The sequence below is a fragment of the Euprymna scolopes genome, chromosome 14 (genome assembly GCF_053919585.1).
Source record: "Euprymna scolopes isolate OS-2025 chromosome 14, ASM5391958v1, whole genome shotgun sequence".
Taxonomy (NCBI): Eukaryota; Metazoa; Mollusca; class Cephalopoda; order Sepiida; family Sepiolidae; genus Euprymna; species Euprymna scolopes.
This window is the reverse complement of record NC_136495.1, coordinates 95,567,676-95,579,202: the sequence shown is the minus strand read 5'-3', so window position 1 is coordinate 95,579,202 and position 11,527 is coordinate 95,567,676. Positions and strand designations below refer to the sequence as shown.

General features: G+C 36.0%; 1 protein-coding gene across 1 annotated transcript in view; it reads right to left on the bottom strand.

Annotated features, from left to right (window-relative positions):
• Positions 1-7,285, bottom strand: part of LOC145293172 (uncharacterized) — a 297,731-nt gene extending 290,446 nt beyond the window's left edge. Inside the window, exon 1 of the mRNA XM_080139638.1 lies at positions 6,684-7,285. The gene's annotated coding sequence lies outside the window, so the exon portion shown is untranslated. The remainder of the gene's footprint in view (positions 1-6,683) is intronic.
• Between the last annotated feature and the right edge of the window lie 4,242 nt (positions 7,286-11,527).

Here is an 11,527-nt window from a genome sequence, read left to right as displayed (position 1 = left end):
CCCTCTCTCACAGTATGTTGTGTGACTATTTTGTATACTTTCTCGTTGTTTGTTTGTTTCTCTCTCTCTCTCTCTCTCTCTCCTTCGACCCCCCCCTTTTCTCTCTCTTTGTAAACAGTCAAATAAAAAGAAATTAAAGAAAAGATTGGAATAGTCCGTTATAAACACAATAGTTATATAATTAAAAAAAAAACAGAAAGACGAGTAAAATCTGCAGTTAGAGAATAAATTAGTGTGTGTGTATATATATATATATATATATATATATGTTAGGTTGTATAAGGGTGTTTAAGGGTGTTTACTTTGGTCAAAATCGTATATATATATATACGATTTTGACCAAAGTAAACACCCTTAAACACCCTTATACAACCTAACATCACAAGTGCATCTGAGAAGTTTTATAACCGCACAAGCAGAAGGGTCCGGCATATTAAAACAACAGTAGGTTCTTTGATAAAACAGGGGCGTATTAGAAATGAATCTTTTTATTTAGAGCACAATTGAATCATGATACTTGACTTTTGCATTTTAAACTTTAATTCAAGTCATTATTTAAAATATCTAAAAATAATATTATAAAATTAACTTTGGCGTTTATAAAATACTGCTCAATAATAAGAGCTGTATTAATATATACTGTTGTTTAGGTATAAAACATTAATTGGCTACACACGTGCATACGTGTTTCAGCTGTGATTTCTTGATACTGGTGGCCTGATAACCCTGGACTTCCAAAAAAAATCACAGCCGAAACATGTATGCACATATGTAACAAATAATGCCTTATATTAAACTCTTATTCATCAACATGAACGCACACACAAAATTATTGTGATGGGCCGACATTTTTGAGTTCTTCAATTTTAAAATATTGAGGCACTCTAAAAAGTTAACTGCTCTTCATTTTCACCCTATCTCATCATATATGTTTTTTAATCCGGCTTTTGTTTATACGCCATCTATAATTATCGATTCTATCTCACTCCCCACTCTCTCTCTTTTCTCTCCCCATTATATATATTTCTGTGGAAATATACTTTACTTCCTTATAATAGATACCAATTCTTATTTAAGAAGATCAATGTAATTACAGAGCAATATAGAAAATGAACGACAAAAGGCTATATTCCAAAGTTCATGATGTTGACCATCTTATAATTTATTCTTCTAATTCAGTTGACATTTACAATTATTTGCAGTATCTGTTTCGTAGCACAAAATCAATCACTTAATTATTCTATCAATCAGCGAATCTATTTTGCCCTTAACTCATCAGAAGAAATAGCAACAATCAATCCGTCAAAAAGAAACAAAGTGCGTTTTGACATGATTAAAATCCGAAAATCGGAAGAGAAGCTGTAAATACCTCATAATATTATAAGGTATAATAATTATTAAATACCTACAGACACTAGTGTTTCATCCTTTCGGGAATCTTCAATCCAAGGTGTCACGATTAATACTAGTCGATAGATTTGAACCCGGCGATATATATATATATATATATATATATATATATATATATATATATATATATATATATATATATATATATATATATATATATATATATATACAAAAGCAGTAGATGTGTGTGTGTGTGTGTGTGTATAAATATGTCACCGATGAACTCTTAAACTACTAGTCACAAAACTTTGAAATTAGCATGAAATAGCGATCATACACCAAGTATAGTTTATAACGAGAAAAACTATTGTTTGGATGGATGACGCGGACAGACATATCGGCAAGTCGAAATTAAACTGCTCATTTCAACTTGCAGATATATTTTTACTTCTTTCTACGCATGCTCAAATTTAATTCATTTCCTCAAGTCGTTTAATATTAAATCTTTATTACCTATCGTGCGATAGTTACATTGGTAGGAAACGCGACTTTAGCGTTAAATGTTTTGGTTTCGATTCTAGTTGATGGTACCCAACTTATTACTTTTTTGATTTTTGAAATCAGTACTATATATTAGGTACAATACGATATTCTATAAATAGTTGGCTTTGTAATAATAAATACGAAATCTGCATGAATTAAAATATATTTAAACGTATTTTACGAACCCCGCTATGTTTATTAACAGTCAAAGGTAATTAACAAGGAAATGGTAAAAAGACTGTAATTATTTATTAAAAACCGATAGGAATATCGTTGATTAGTAATATTATTTAACTAAGGATTACGCGTAATCACTATTATTTTTTTTTTTATCTATTTGAGTCTTGTCGGATAACTCTAAAAGCCATCCACATAAGTTTTTACAGAACTTTCAATAGCGGATCAGACCACGAAAAACACTGGCGTTAATGAGCATATTCTTTGTATATTATTTCGCAATTTATAAAGGGAGTAGCAATATGGAAATAAATGAATAATAAAAATAAATCATAGTTAATATGACAGGTGAGATATAACTATTATTTTAGACACCGAAAATGCAGATTTTGCATGCACTAAATTACAATGCACGACTAACGGTTTTTGGTTCTCTCTGAACAGACCGATGCAATATTCTTTGATTGTATGCCCTAAAAACCCAAGTATAAGTCCCAGTACTAAGAAATACGAGAAATAGCTATAAGTTTAAATATGATTGGATACCTTCACGCCCCCAAATTTGAAGGCCCATGGCTATTACCCTTCCTCATACACTCCACTAGATCGATGCCAGAATTAAATCTCTTGCTCTCGTAGGCCCTTTTGAGAGCAGGCGCCCTGGAAGAGAAGGTTCATTAGATTTGTAGTGGATACGATCTAAAGCGCGCGCACACACACACACACACACACGCACACACACACACACACACACACACACACACACACACACACACACACACACACACACACACACACACACACGCGCGCGCGCGCGCGCACACGCACACACACACACACACACACGCGCACACATGGCAAAACAGCAATATTCCCAGCTGTTATTCATCTTAACATTTATTTCTTTCAACATGTCAAAAGTCCACGTTTCTTACAGTACCTGTTTTATAGCGCAGACATACACACATATAATTATTACTGAAATATATATATATATATATATATATATATATATATATATATATATATATATATATATATATATATATATATACTAGCAGAAGTACCCGTCGTTGACTGGGTTCAAAAACAGCCTACAGAAAATGGACTGTGATTGCCAAGAGTGACCAACAAAATGATGTTTCCTTACAAAGAGAAAATGATGTTTTCCTTACAAAGAGAAAATAATAATATAAATATACAAGAAATAAATGTTACCATAGTAATAAAAGTTACTTTTATGGTAGAAAAGTTCACTGCTTTGTATTTTTAAGTAGTTTGTAAAAAAAAAAAAATTTTTTTAATTCACGAACAGTTAAAAAAAAAATCAAAATGGCAGCGACCTTGAAAGGGAGAGTCCCGTTTTCAATTTGAACGAGGGGCACCTGAGCATTCTGTGTTAACAATTTAAGAGAGTTCCGTCAACGTAAAGAATATTTATAAACATATTTTAATGTTTTCCGTTATTTTGTGCTTGAGGAATATTCGATTATGGCATGTGTAGTTTATATAAAAATTCATTTAAGTAGTTATCGCCTTAAATTTCGTTTTAATTTCGGTTCGCTGAAATTATTTCAAGTAAAGAGCATTAAAAACTATTTCAAAACAACAAAAAAGCATGAACTGAACTTTTATTGACTATGGTAACATTTATTTCTTGTATATTTATTTTTTCGGGTAGTCGTTTGTTGGCTTTTCTGCTAAACACTCTTACTAAATAATATCGATGAAATATCGAAAAACAAAGAAACAAAAACAGTTTTGAAAAATAATGAAGCTTTACTTACTTTAGTAAAATAATCCGAAACAGCAAAATGGGATATTAAAAAAGTAAACACGTAATTACTTTAGTTTTTACACGCAAAGAGTTGATATCAATATGAATAAGAAGAAAATGGCGCCCTTTTCAAGCAGAACAGATTCGTTTCAGTTTTACAGCATTGAACGGTGTAGTATTGCGCCGTCGGATTCAGGGTTGTACTATTGTAATGTAAAGAACACGCAGAAAGGGTTGTAATCAACTGAATTCCTTCCAGTACACTGACAAAAAAAAAGCTTGAACATATAAATAAAAATAAAAATGTTATGTACATGTTTTTAAAAAGACACGTAATCACGTGAGCAGAATTTTTCCCTTCTTTTGACACGATAGCAAGTAACGTTCTTATTTTTTATTATTTATCTATTTATCTATTTTCGAAAGAGTGCCACGTGCAAGTGGAGAAGGAAAAAAAACAGAGTTATGCAAAATTTGTGTCGAGAATTGTCTAAAGTTCCGACTTATTTTTTTTTTGGCTTTCACTTTAATAAGAACGTGAATTTGTGAGGTGAATTTATTCGACACAATATGATTCAACTAATAAAAATGAATAAAAGCTTACGTGAATTAAGATTAAAGTTAAGGTGTTATTGTGGACCTTCACCCCTTTTTAAAAACCTTGTTAAACTTTGTGACATATTTACATTCTATGGAGGTCAGGCGCGAACGAACACCCAATAATTTTATTATACGAAAAGTCTTTGTTAAAGTTTGTGCCATATTTCCATAGAGTACAGGCACGAACGCAGATCCCACAATTTTATTATACCATCCCTATTTAAGTTGAAACATACTTATCAAAGTATTCTTATGTATATCTATATCAAAACCCCTTGTAAACGTTTTTTTTTTTTTTCATTTTTTATTTCCATACTTTGGGGGCTAGGCGCGAACGCAGACCCCACACTTTTTATGAACCTCCGTTCTGCCAGATCAAACATACCCATTCCTGATCCTCGATACATCTTCTATCATTATATGTAATCAGTTTTTTTAAAATAGTCAACCATATAGGAGCCTATTTGTGACCACACACACACACACACACACACACATACAGACGTTCAGCTTTATATTATAGATATATATTTCAGTTTTTTGAATGATCAGGTAGATGAAAAGCCGGGTATCCCAAGCAGACACAGCAATGTATGATGTTGTAAACGATGAAAAACGTGTTCGTGAAATCACCGCATGCACGTGAATACACGCATTCATGTATTTAAAGGACAAAATAATGACGGGGATTCGGAAAAGAGTCCACATCGACTTTTAACAATTAAAAAAAAAATTTTTTTTTCAAAACAATTCGTCCGCAGAAAGCGGGGTGTGTGTAAGTTGGGGCTCACTGCACTATTATACCTCCATTGTAACGTGGACGCTTACTTTACAGTCGGTGTAACTGATTCCCTAATTCAAATGTACATGTTATTATATTATAATAACTAAACATTCTTAATAAAGTGTCAGCTAAGTGCACATTTTACAGTGATATACAATTTTATTGTGTGTGAGGTAAGGCTTCTTGCTGCTTCGGTTGCTTGGAGACTTGGGTAGAAGTACCTGTCAAAGACCCGTTCTCAACAATACCCAGTACTTGTCAGACTGAGGTTTACCGCCTATGTAATACCTTGGAGGTTCACTCTTTCAGGCTTGCCCCTCCCCCGGCTTTCGGGTGGAATAAGTTCATTGTTTACTGCCTGAGGCGCCGCTATTGGGGAATGCCGACGGGGCTGCCCAGGCAATTCTTGTTAGGTCAGAGCGTTCCTTCTTTAGGGGCGCTGACTTTACATTTCCCACCTACTGATCTTGTGTCACATCATATTGTGGTGGAAAGCATGTACATACTACAATGGAGAAATAATCTCCCAATCGGGCCATTGAAAATAAATAAGTAACCGTTGTCTTTCTCGATAATCATGTCACTACTAACTTGCCTCCACACGAGGACAAAGATAGACACAAGGTCGGTTTTCAATTAGGAAAAATTTAGGTCCCCCAAAAATAACTTTTTGGATTGTGACAAAAAATTTAAATTTCCACAGTCTAGAAGGATTTCACTTTCACTGACCAAAACATATGAAGTGTAATATCAGAATAAGTACTACATGTCGCTCCTAACCAAAAGGCCAAGTGTCAACCGCAACCGCTTGGTAACCGACATTAATATGTGGTAAAAAAAAAAAAAAAAAAAAATGCGGCCTCTAATCAAAGATTTATGGTCGAATTTTATAAGAGTTTAGATCGACAAAATTAAAGGTTTTTAGTTCTCTCCCTCTCCAAAAATTTCGACACCAGGGTGGGAAAGTGGGATTGAGAAGTCAGTGTCCCTGAAGAGGAGCAGGAGCACTCTGACCTGCAAAAAAAAAAAAAAAAAAAAAAAGCCTAGGCATGTCGGCATTCCTCGATGAGGGCGCCTCAGACGATTAGCAATAAGCTAACCCCTTCTCACAGAGAGAAGGCACAGCCTGGGAGGGTGGACCTCCTAGAACTACACAGAATTAAATTTCCACTGCAAAATCACCAGGGACTGGATGGATCATTGCAGGAATGAACTAATCTGTTGATTTTGAGGCCCAGGATAAAAATCCGTATCCGGAGATCGGTACCCCCCCTCCCCAAATTAAAACAAAAAAACAAACAAAACAAAAAAAAAAACAAAAAACAAAAAAACTAAAACAAAACAAAACAAAAACAAAAAAAAAAAACAATAAAAAAGCGAGAAACTTCGATTAATGAAAATGCCATGAATTTAATAACAAATTAACAGAAAAAAGAATAAAAAGGTACTTACATGTCTTCGAAGATGTAGGTATTTCAAACAGTCGCACGGTGCCAATATTCAATAAGTCTATTTACTTTCAAAGTCGACCATGCGTAAACAAATGTCACGCATCTATTCGATGAATATTATTTTAGTTATCATAGAAAACTCAATGTATAAGCAATAACTTGTCTGTACATCTACATAGTGTTTATAATATCGTTGACAAATATGTATATTTCATTCCAAATGTGTCTGGCTTCAGGCGAAATTTCCGTGTATATGTATTTATACATATACATACAATTATATATCTATATATAATTTGCCAATGTGCATGTGCGTGTTTGTTTGTTTTTTTTTCTTTTCTTTTTTTTTTTTTTTTATCTCAGTCCTACTTTTCTCTTTCTATCCGACTGACAATTCGTCTGCGAATACAACTTCCGAGTTACGACGTAGGATAAATGAGTAACTTGTCACTTTTTTTTTTTTTTTTTTTTTTTAACAAAAAAGGACAAATTGTTTGTTCTCTCTTCTTTTCATTTAGGAAAGAGAAAAAGAAGAGTTCCGCTTAGGTATGTTTTTTTTTTTTACTCTTCGAGGCGTTCAGCATTGCTATCGTTCATAATAATGATGATGATGATGATGATGATGATGATTATAATGATGATGATAGCGGTGGAAGCGGTATTCCGAACGTTATGTTACGATCAGAGGGAGAAGAATAAGAATTGAGAGAGCGAGCGAGAGAGAGAGAGAGAGAGAGAGAGAGAGAGAGAGAGAGAGAGAGAGAGAGAGAGAGAGGAGACTAAAAGCGATAAAGAAATAAATAGAAGGAGTAAAAGCCGATGAAGGTGAGGAATGTGAGATCGTTAGAAAGAAATGAAAACCATTCTAACGGAAAGCCGAAGAAAGACAAAGAAAACGACGAGAGAGTAAATTCGCAACAAGGATGAAAGAGGAAAATAAGGGTTGGAATTAAGAAAAACCCAAACCCCTTTTCTCTCTTTCTTCCCTTCTCTTTCTCTTTTTCTTTCTCTTATTTTCTACCTCTCTCTCCCTCTCTCTCCATTTTCACAATTTCACTGTTCCTACTTTTTCTCTTTCATTTTCTATCAGTATAGCTACCCCTCTCTCTTCTATTATAATTTAACCTCTATGCCCCTTCCTTCGTTGTACACGTCTCTCAATATCCCTGTCTTTTCTTTTTCTCTCATTTTCTCTATGTCCTCATCTACCCTCTTTTCTCTTAATCTCTTTTCCCCGTTCTTTCATTTTCTTTTTATTTGCGCCCCCCCACCATCTTTCATATTTTATTTCTATCTCTCCATCCTCTCTTTCTCTATTCACCCTTTCATTTTCTTTTTATTTACCCTCCCTCTCACATTTTATTTCAATCCTTCTAGTCCCTCTTTAAAAAAAACGCCTTTTTTTCTGTTTCTCCCCCTCTTTGTTGCCCTACCACGCCTTCTTTTTCCATCTCTTATTTTATTTCTATTCCTCCGCCCCTCCTTTCTTTCAATCTATCTGTCTCTCGTTCTATCTCCTTTTACTTCAATACTCTCTTTCCCTTTCTGTTAGGCATTTTTGTACCAACTTCGAAGATGAAGATGCTGCTACGGGCAAAGGAAATCGGCACGTCTAAAAGGGACAAATTCTATAAAATTGCGCTAGTGATCCGCCGCATTCGAACCTGACTGTGCAGTGGATGTATGCATGTCCACGCCTGTACGGGTGTTTATGTGTGCGGAATCACACGAGTATTTACGCGTGTGCGTGCATAACGTCGATCAGACCCCCCCCCATCTCCCCAGGAATTCTTCAGATGCGTCCAGTAAAGCTACGCGCTTAGTTTACTCGCCTCCCCAAGAGACAAACGAAAAAAAAAAAAAAAAAAAAAGAAAAAAAGGGCGCTCTGGATTGGGAAAAAAAAAATAAAAACTTGCCCCAGTTTAGAAGGATTTCTCCTGCACTTACTGAGAACAAAGTACTGCGTTTGGAATGAAATATACATATTTGTCAACGATATTATAAATACTATGTAGACGTATAGACAAGTTATTGCTTATACATTGCGTTTCCTATGATAACTAATCGTGAAAATCGATCTCACGATCTAGTGGGAGGTGATTTCTTCCTTACAGTCCCTTTCCCACCGAAGAGACATTGCTAGCCTTTTTCTGCCCTATCTTTATTTTCATGTAAGATGTCCAAGCAAGTTCCCTTATCTGGTCCCTTTCTGTAAACTATTCACAACAAGAACTCGTCTAGCTACAACCATTGCAAAGAATTTTGCTATCCTTTTCTGTGTACTTAAATGAAACGAAATTTCCATGAACAGAGTTTGTTTCCAAGAACTTCTCATTTTAGGATAGATTACTAAATAACTGCTTCCCTGCAGAATAGAACATAGTCGTTTGCAAGTTCACTGTAAAAAAATATTTATCGAGTTGTTCTCTTACGTAATCAAATTTTTTTTACTCCATTCATCGTTTTCAATCCTCTCATAGTATTGGTTCTCATCTAACACTCCCATTCTTTCTTGTCCTCGTGGGGTGTTTACCTTAATAAGTGGCGCATCATTAGTATCAACTGCTGCGGAGAGGCGAAAGGCGTGGAGGTGCCAATTAATCATACAACTCATAAAGTGACACAAGGCAAAGAGGTAACGGCTACAGCTAAGAAGAATGACACACACAGATGTTCGGATAAAGACGATAGGATAAGACGATGTCCATCGTGTTTTATTATTTACCAAGCAATGGGTAAAATGTACAGCGATGGATATCAGGAACAGCTGGAGCGAGAACAGGCGTCTCACAGTATTAAAATTATTGCGTATCTGAAGTAGGATGACATGCTTCAGGTTGATCTGAGTCGTATAGACGGGGTCTGATGTTGGAACTGGCAGCCGGACGTCAGTGAGTCACAGGAGCTGGCGGCTGGAAGCGTTGGAGCTGCAGAAATGAGCTGGGGAGCCGCATGGAGTGAGCTGGAGGCGCTGCAGGAGTAAGCCAGAGTCGTTGAACTTTGCAGAAATGGGCAGGGAGCTGCAGGAGTAAGCTGGAAGCTGCAGAAGTGAGCTAAAGTCACTGAAAGCTACATGCGTGAGTTGGGGAACCGCTGGAGTGACCTCGAGGTACTGGTCACTGCAAGAATGAAACTGGAGTGGCAGGCTATGAGGGAGGTCTCAGGAGGCAAGCAACAATAAAGAGTGGAGTGTGCATCGCATTCTGGTAGTTTGTGTATCGCATAATTAGTTTGTTGAGTAGCCCTGAAAAGGGCTGTTTGGATAGTGCTGGTGCTGCTCCTGGGTCCCCATGGCGACTGGGTCCGTTGACTTGATGAGAGTCAAGTCGAGATTTGGGAGTTTTCTAGCTCTCGGGTCGAGTTGGTTCGTTCTTTAGTTCTCTCGCCCACTGCAAAACCTTCGACACCAGGGTTAGAAAGTGGGATTGAGAAGTCAGCGTCCCAGAGGAGGGGCACTCTGACCTGGAAAAAGGGTCTGAGCAGACCCGTCGGAATTCCTCGGTGAGGGCGCCTCGGGCGATTAGTAATAAAGAGAGAAGGCAAAACCTGGAAAGGTGGACCTCCTAGAAGTGTACATGACTAAACTTCCAGTTGAAGATTTGCTGTGATAGCGCTTGCTTCATGGAGAGCTGTTCGTGCTACTGTCGACTGTCGCTGGAAAACAAACAGTGTGCTGTAATTAATTTTAGACGGGATTTCTTACAGGCAAAAATATCTTTGCCGTTTATTATATGTATATATTTCATACTCCGCCCCCCCCAATAAAAAGCATGTTATTTTGTTTCGTTGCGAAAAATTGAGTTTTGTGTTTTGTTAGTTGTTGAAGAAAAAGTTGTTATTTTTAGTAAACATGGTTGTGACGTATTTTCGGGAGTGTCCTGTTTCCGCCGATGGAATATTTTTGTTTACAAATATAGGAGCGATTAGCAGCCACACCATGACACAACAATCAATGGACGCACAAACAGTCTCAAAATGCTATATCAAGTTTTTGCGTGGAACACCAACGAACATTCTATCTCTTAACACCATCCTCGGGTGTCTTCAGTTTTTCTACATAGGAGTTTGTGGAGGGCAGTTTTTAATAGCAAATAAGAATCCGTTGACAATGAGTAAATAAGTAACTGATAAAAATATGAATAACAACAACAACAACAACAACAACAACAAAATACATACTGGTAGGCTAGCGCTCAGGATAAAAAGGGCCGCCAACCCGTTTATACACCAGGCCGGAAGAGGTAAGCAATGGTGTAAGCCTTCCTAGCTCTGAAAGTGACACTCCAACTATGACAGAGACTAATCAGGGTTGGCCATTAGCCTTTGATATATATATATATATATATATATATATATATATATATATATATATATATATATATATATATATATATATATAAACGTCATGTCTCCCTATCTCCAGCATATCCAGCAACAAAATAAGAAAAAAAATCGACGCCTAAAAGCCCAAACATGGTCTATTGCATAAAATAAGATACTATTGTTTTGCTAACATTACTTCAAGTTTGCAAAGTGGAGCAAGACATGAAACGAAATCTTTACTGAGAATCTCCAATAAAAAACGACGTGAAGGGTTGATACTTCTGACGACAGGAAATGTGAAACTGCAGTAAAGTTTCAAGTTAAACCATATTTTTTTATTTATTGTGACCGTGTCTTAATGATGGAAAATATTCACATCTCCCAGACATCTAAAATGTCAGTAACATTTAAATTATCGGAAGTTATTTTATTGAGTATCTTTGATTAAGCCGACTGTCAAAATAGATAGAATAACGGAGTATATACAGGATGCGTACGGACACCTTAAAGACTTTTAGAAA